The sequence below is a fragment of the Dromaius novaehollandiae genome, chromosome 4 (assembly GCF_036370855.1).
Source record: "Dromaius novaehollandiae isolate bDroNov1 chromosome 4, bDroNov1.hap1, whole genome shotgun sequence".
In the NCBI taxonomy this organism is placed as follows: domain Eukaryota; kingdom Metazoa; phylum Chordata; class Aves; order Casuariiformes; family Dromaiidae; genus Dromaius; species Dromaius novaehollandiae.
The window spans coordinates 10,722,903-10,729,156 of record NC_088101.1 but is presented as its reverse complement, the minus strand read 5'-3'; positions in this window follow the sequence as shown (position 1 = coordinate 10,729,156).

Here is a 6,254-nt window from a genome sequence, read left to right as displayed (position 1 = left end):
CCTTCAAATTCCACCGAATATGGCACTTGGGTACCACGCATCCTTTTGCAGTTTTAGTAATGTAACTACATGAAGTGAGCAGCTTTTGCAGTTTTAATAATATAACTACATGAAGTGAGCAGCTACTAGCAGATATGAAGTAAAGAGATGGTTTTCAAAAGCAGACTAATAATTTTTGCATGCATGAAATTTTGTGTTTCATTTTCAAAGAGTTTCGAGGCATCTAATTGGCCATACACGTCTAAAAATATTATACACGTATGTACACGGACACACATAATTTTAATAGTAATGCTAACAGAAAGATTACGTTTCACCTCTCTATATAAGAAACTTACATTAGTGCAACATAAAATTTGGGCAATTCAATATACAGAAAATTAAGGTGTGATCAGGTTCTTGGACAAAAATAATAAAATCAATGTAGTTTTCTGCAGGAAGGAAATAAAATGATTTGAACTGATAGCTGAAAAATTCAGCCCGAGTAGCCATCTCTGACTTATGGCCATGACTGAACTTCCAGTCTCAGAAGAAGAACCTTTGAGCAAGTGAAATACTGGTTGAGTGCAAGTGCTATTTCAACTTTAGTTGTGTTATTTTTTAATGGTGAGACACCATTAAAAAACTATTTAAATAAAACACTAGCATAACCCAAGTCTCTTTTAAACTTATAGTGCCAAATAGTTGGCCATGAGAATGTAATCTGTTTTGCACGTCCAACAGATGAGGGATCTTACACACTGCGGCCCGACTCTTCAGGGCCACTGTAAATTGGGAGTGACTTCAGTAAAAGAGAAATATCAGAGACAGCACATATGTACGTCACACAGTACTTGAGCAAAGGCGGATTAGAGAAGAACTGACTGAAGCTCAACATGGAAGCTCAAGCACACTATTGCTGTGCTTTTATTTCAAATCTTTTAAGGCTTAGCATAAAGCACTGTTTATGCAAAATTAATTCAGAATTTGGCTCCCAGAACCTTGCCCCACCACCTGCCTGTGGTTGCTTAAGTTAGGTGTCTAAAGCAGAAAGTCAGCCCAGTACAATCCTGTTTCAGTCAGTGAAAAGAAAGAGGACTCTTGGGGTAAGGGAGAAAGGAAGAAGTGACTTCTTAGAGCACTAAGTTAGGTGCCTTCTCTGAATCCCTCCTTTCAGACGGGCATTGGAGTTTTTTGAGAATGCTGCAGAAGCACAGATTGGGTTTCGAATATCACTTCCTTTACAAATTGTCCCCCAGATAGAGTGGGATTCTCATCACATGCAGATCTGAGGCTCCCAGAGTTAAAGAATATCCTTGTATCAAACTGGACATACAATTTTACATGCCACAGCACCGTGACTGCACAAAACAAACTGAACTAGCACGTGTAAGTAGTTACTCCTCATTAGTAAATAACGGCTGGCAAACTCTCAGACCTGGCATCTGCGATAACAGTGCTTCTGCACCTTTCTATTATTTCTTTTCCATTTCTTATGGGGAAGTGCTTCAGATCACTGGCAAGTTCAGACCTGGTCAGAGAACAAAATTCTGTCCATGTCCCAGAGAGCTTAAAGTTTAACCCCACGGGTTTCAAAATAGTTATGTTGATTTACACAAGAAGAAAGAGGCCCCTTGAAGCCATATAGCCGTGCTGGTACCGTACGCAATGGCGAAGCTGTGTTTCTGGCCTTGACAGAGGGGCAGGGTGTTTCCATTACAAATACCACGGAGGTGATGGCACCCACAGGCTCACCCTCAGAAGACTTCTCTGACAGGGATTTTTTTAACTGCAAGTATCACTGAGAGATGTTACGGACATCTCAAAGTGCCACTGAAACCACCCTTTTCTCTTACAAGCGCAGTATTTCCAACCAGGAGGCACATTCTACTTTTTAAGCTCTGGTAAAAAAAATCTGAAAGATTGAATTCAATGAGTTATTTACATAACGGTCAGATTCCAGCTGCTCTACAACCCTATAATAATGTGTTTGCCTATGTCATTTATGGGACAGGAGGGGAAGTGGAAAGAAGTAATTCACAAGTGGATTGGGAGAGTGATGGAACTGGAAAAGGACATGGTGTGATAAATGGACAGGCTGCCTGGCTTCCGCAGCACAGCTGGACTACAAGCCCAGGTGAAAGCACTGTGCAACCAGTATTGCCAAACACGAGTGGGTTATTCTGTTGCCATACCAAACCTCAGTAGCAGAGAGAAGACTTAGATCAGGAATAATAAGAATTTACGTACCTGAATGATGCACTTAACTTTTATTTAATCTTTATCTAAAGGCTCCATTCATGTGTGATACCTCAACAATTTGTTAGCTCTGCACTTTTTTGGGTAGCAATATTAATGTATTGACATTGCTTTGCATCTTTCAGTCATGAACCACTGCTAACTTTCAGCAAGACAGCGCCAGGGTCAGCGTTAGCTCGCTGGGGCTCTGCCAGGAGGGGGGGGGGGGGCTGCAGCTTCCTCAGTCATCCCACAGCACCGTGCAGATACCAGGAAATTCCTTTAGGTACCGTGCCAAACGCGGGAGCTGCCTCCCCCTGCCTTTGTCAGCACAGAGCTTCCTTCCCTGCTGGCAATCTTCCACCTGCTGCCTAAGCCTGCACTCCACCTCTTGCTGCTTTAGCGGTACACGGACAGGCACACGACGCTGAAGAATCTGCCCTTGCTCTGGTCGTTTAAAAGCCATGCCCTCCCACTGAGATACAGCTGTGCGTGAGGGACGGATAGCGAGGCTGCGGCCTGTGCTAGAAGCGACTGTGTTTTCACAGATGAGATATTCCCTTGTGCAGTATTCCTGTCCCCACGAAATCAGCAGGATGGTTTAACACTACGGTCAGTATAAGCGGACACCAAGCCTGTAATTCCATCGTGTTCCCTCACGCATGCTAAAATTACTCTATGATTCTACAAATAATAAATATCAGGCTTACCATGCAGCACCTCAGCAACTTACTAAGCAAAACCAGACCCCACCCTGAACTGAAAGGACTGTCTATCTGTTTGGGAGGGTTTAATCTTCATGACCTCTCTTGTTTGTGGGCTTTCTGCTGTGACTGGCCGGCAAGAAACCTGCTAATCCCAACTCTCAAGGTCATTTTGCTGGTATGACTGCCTCAGAACTGGCAACTCTCCCAGTATCACCGACTCGTTTCCTGCAAGGCAATGCACACGCAGTAACTACACTAGAGGTGTAAGCCTGGACAGTGATGTTGCACTGGAAGGACCCAGTCTACTCGGACATCCCTCACTCTCACTATTCTGTGTAAGACACTGTCACATGTGGGGCCTACCAGTCCTGGTCTAGCAAGTAATTGAAGTTTTGGCAGGAAAAAGCTGTGTTTAATTCAAAATAAGTAGCTTAGAACGGGTGAGGCTGATTTTCTACCCATCTTACTATTACGATTTTTAGAGCATGTATTAAACGTGCACTCACTACTAAACAGACTATATTCCTGGCTACAAGCTTGCATTGTGGCTCTTGGTTCCCACAGCTAGTGCGCTGCAAAGACAAAAAAGGAGGTGCCAGCTTTCACCGCAAGTCAAGGCATTATTAAAGCGGAAGGAGATTTTTTTTCAACGCTCCTCTGAACTGCTACAGCAGAAGTGCAGCATGATGTGTCAAACTACAAGTCAGTGGACTGCGACTCCTACCTACTTCAGGTACTTCTGGGATTCTCTCTAAATGGGGACCACCTTAAGCACTCACCATTATGAATGGTGCATACTTACAGGGATTACGACACCTAACTTTCGGTGTCTACATATTAGCTGGGTGCCTGTCACCCCAGTCCAGTCAAAACAGGGACAGGAACCTGAAGAGCTATTCGGCTCACCCTACAGTAGACATTTGGCCTGCTGACTTATTCTCTGTGTAGCTGCAAAGATATTCTTTGGAGTTTTACTGCTGGGATTTTCAACTTCAAAGGCTGGAGTAATATTCCTGAGTTAGATCATGAGCCCCCAGGATGCTTCTTCTGTACCCTTCCTCTTCAGGGGCAGCAACATGAATACTTGGAAAAGAGGCTCTCCAAATTAATGCCCACTTTTGAAAATACGGATCTTGGCACCTGCAAGCAGTATCTGAATCTGCTGATAGTAGGAGTAAAAATCTTCTTTCTTCAGTTGACAAATATTCAACACTACTGGATTCCATGCTTAATGGCCTTCGAGGAGTTGTCAGAAGCAACTCTGGATCCTGTCAGGCAGGGTTTGTGTTCTTTCTACCTATCGATGTTTATTCCTAAGACATGGACATTGAGAGATAAGCAAAAGGATTTGGCTAAGTGAGAAAACAGTATCCTTTAAAATGAAATATTTTGGTTTAAATAAATTGTGGTCGGTTAGTTTAGATTCTGACTATGTCCCCATCTGAAATTCTCCATGGGCATCTTTTCAGCTCAGTTTCTTAAATAACATTTTACAAACATCAGTGAGGGCTATGGAAAGAACCCATGGTTTGGTTTTCAGTAGATATTTTGACACTGGTGCTACTTCCAGAATGGAAATGTAGTTCTGCCGTTTTTCTTAATACACTCTGTGGCCTGGATCCTGCTCCAAGTGAGGCAGATGGGTGCTCCAGGCTGGATGTACTGACTGGCCAGGTTTCATAGGGCTGATGCTTAATAACACAAGGAAGTCAGCATTTGCTAACACATTTTGCTGAGTTTCTTTCTCTGAAAAAAATAATACTAATTTTTAATTGAGGCATCAATTTTGTCTGCTTCCAAGGCCATATCATGCCTGACCCACCTGACTGCGTTTTGTGATAAAACGACCGGATTTGTGGAGAAGGGAGATGGGTGGATGACATTTACCTTGACTTTAGCAAGGGTTTTGGCACTGTCTGCCACAGTATTCTTGTATCCAAGTTAGGATGTTACCGTCTGGATGGGTAAACAATTAGAAGGGTGAAAATCCAGTTGGATGGTCAGGCTCAGAGGGTCGAGGTTCATGGGCCATATTCTACCCGGAGGCCGGTACCAAGTGGAGTACCCGGGGCCTATCCCGTATTAACATATTTGTCAGTGACCGGGAGGGCACAGAGGAGCACGCTCCTGTCAAGCTCGCGGATGACACCTAACCGGGAGGACCAGCAGATGCGCTCAAGGGCAGGGCTGCCATCCAAAGGGACCTAGGCAGGCTGGAGGAATAGGCTGACAGGAACCTTATGAAACTCAAAAAGGACAAATGCAAAGTGCTGCCCCCGGGAAGGATCAGCCCCATGCAGCAGCACAGGCTGGGGCCTGGCTGCCTGGGGAGCAGCTCTGCTGAAAAGGGCCCGGGTGCCCTGGTGGACAGCGAGCTGGGCAGAGCAGGGAAGGCCGACAGCATCCCGGGCTGTCTCACCAGCAGCGCGGCCAGTAGATGGAGAGAAGTGAGCATCCCCCTGTGCTCAGCATTTGTTAGACCACAGAGAGAACTCTGTGTCCATACCGAACGTCGGTGGAGGACGGGAGGCAGTTCAGCAAGGTCACCACAGTGAGTGGTGGCTGGAGCACTTGTCCTGTGAGGAGAGGCTGAGGGAGCGGGGCTTGTTCAGCCTGGGGCAGAGGCGGCTTTGGAGCAATCTCACAGCAGCCTGCCAGTACCTGTGAGGGGGTTACCAAGAAGACAGACGCAGGCTGTTCACAGCACTGCACGGCGAGAGGATGAGAGACAACAGGCATAAGCTGAAACAGGAGAGGTGCAGACTGGATGCTAGGAAAACCTCTTCCCCCTGAAGGAGGGTCAGTCATTGGAAGAGGTCACCCAGGGAGGCTGTGCCATCTCCATCACTGGAGGTTTTCAAGACTGACTGGATACAGCCCTGAGCAGCCTGGTCTGATCTCACAGCTGGTCCCGCTTTGAGCAGGAGGTTGGAGTAGCGACCGACAGCGGTTCCCCCCAACCCGAACGATCCTATGATACTATGATTCCCTGAGACCCTGCTTGGCAACTGACTGGTATGAGCCAAAAGCTTTTGTTTGCTTTGTATCAATATGCAGTCAAATCCTGAGGTCTTTTCTTTGGGCCAAATCCTCATCTGACACAAAATACCACTGATTTCAATATTATATGCACAGTTGAGATTCACCATATCATAACGGTCACGCTTAAAAGATTTGCTGCATTTTCACCAACACTCTTGTGCAGATACTTATTCAGTGAGAAAACCAGTATTACTTTACTGATTTATGCAGTAATGATTTTCATCATGTAAGGTTTTGGCCTCCAAAATGCAACAAATGTTAACAACAGTTCTGAAATTTAACATCTTC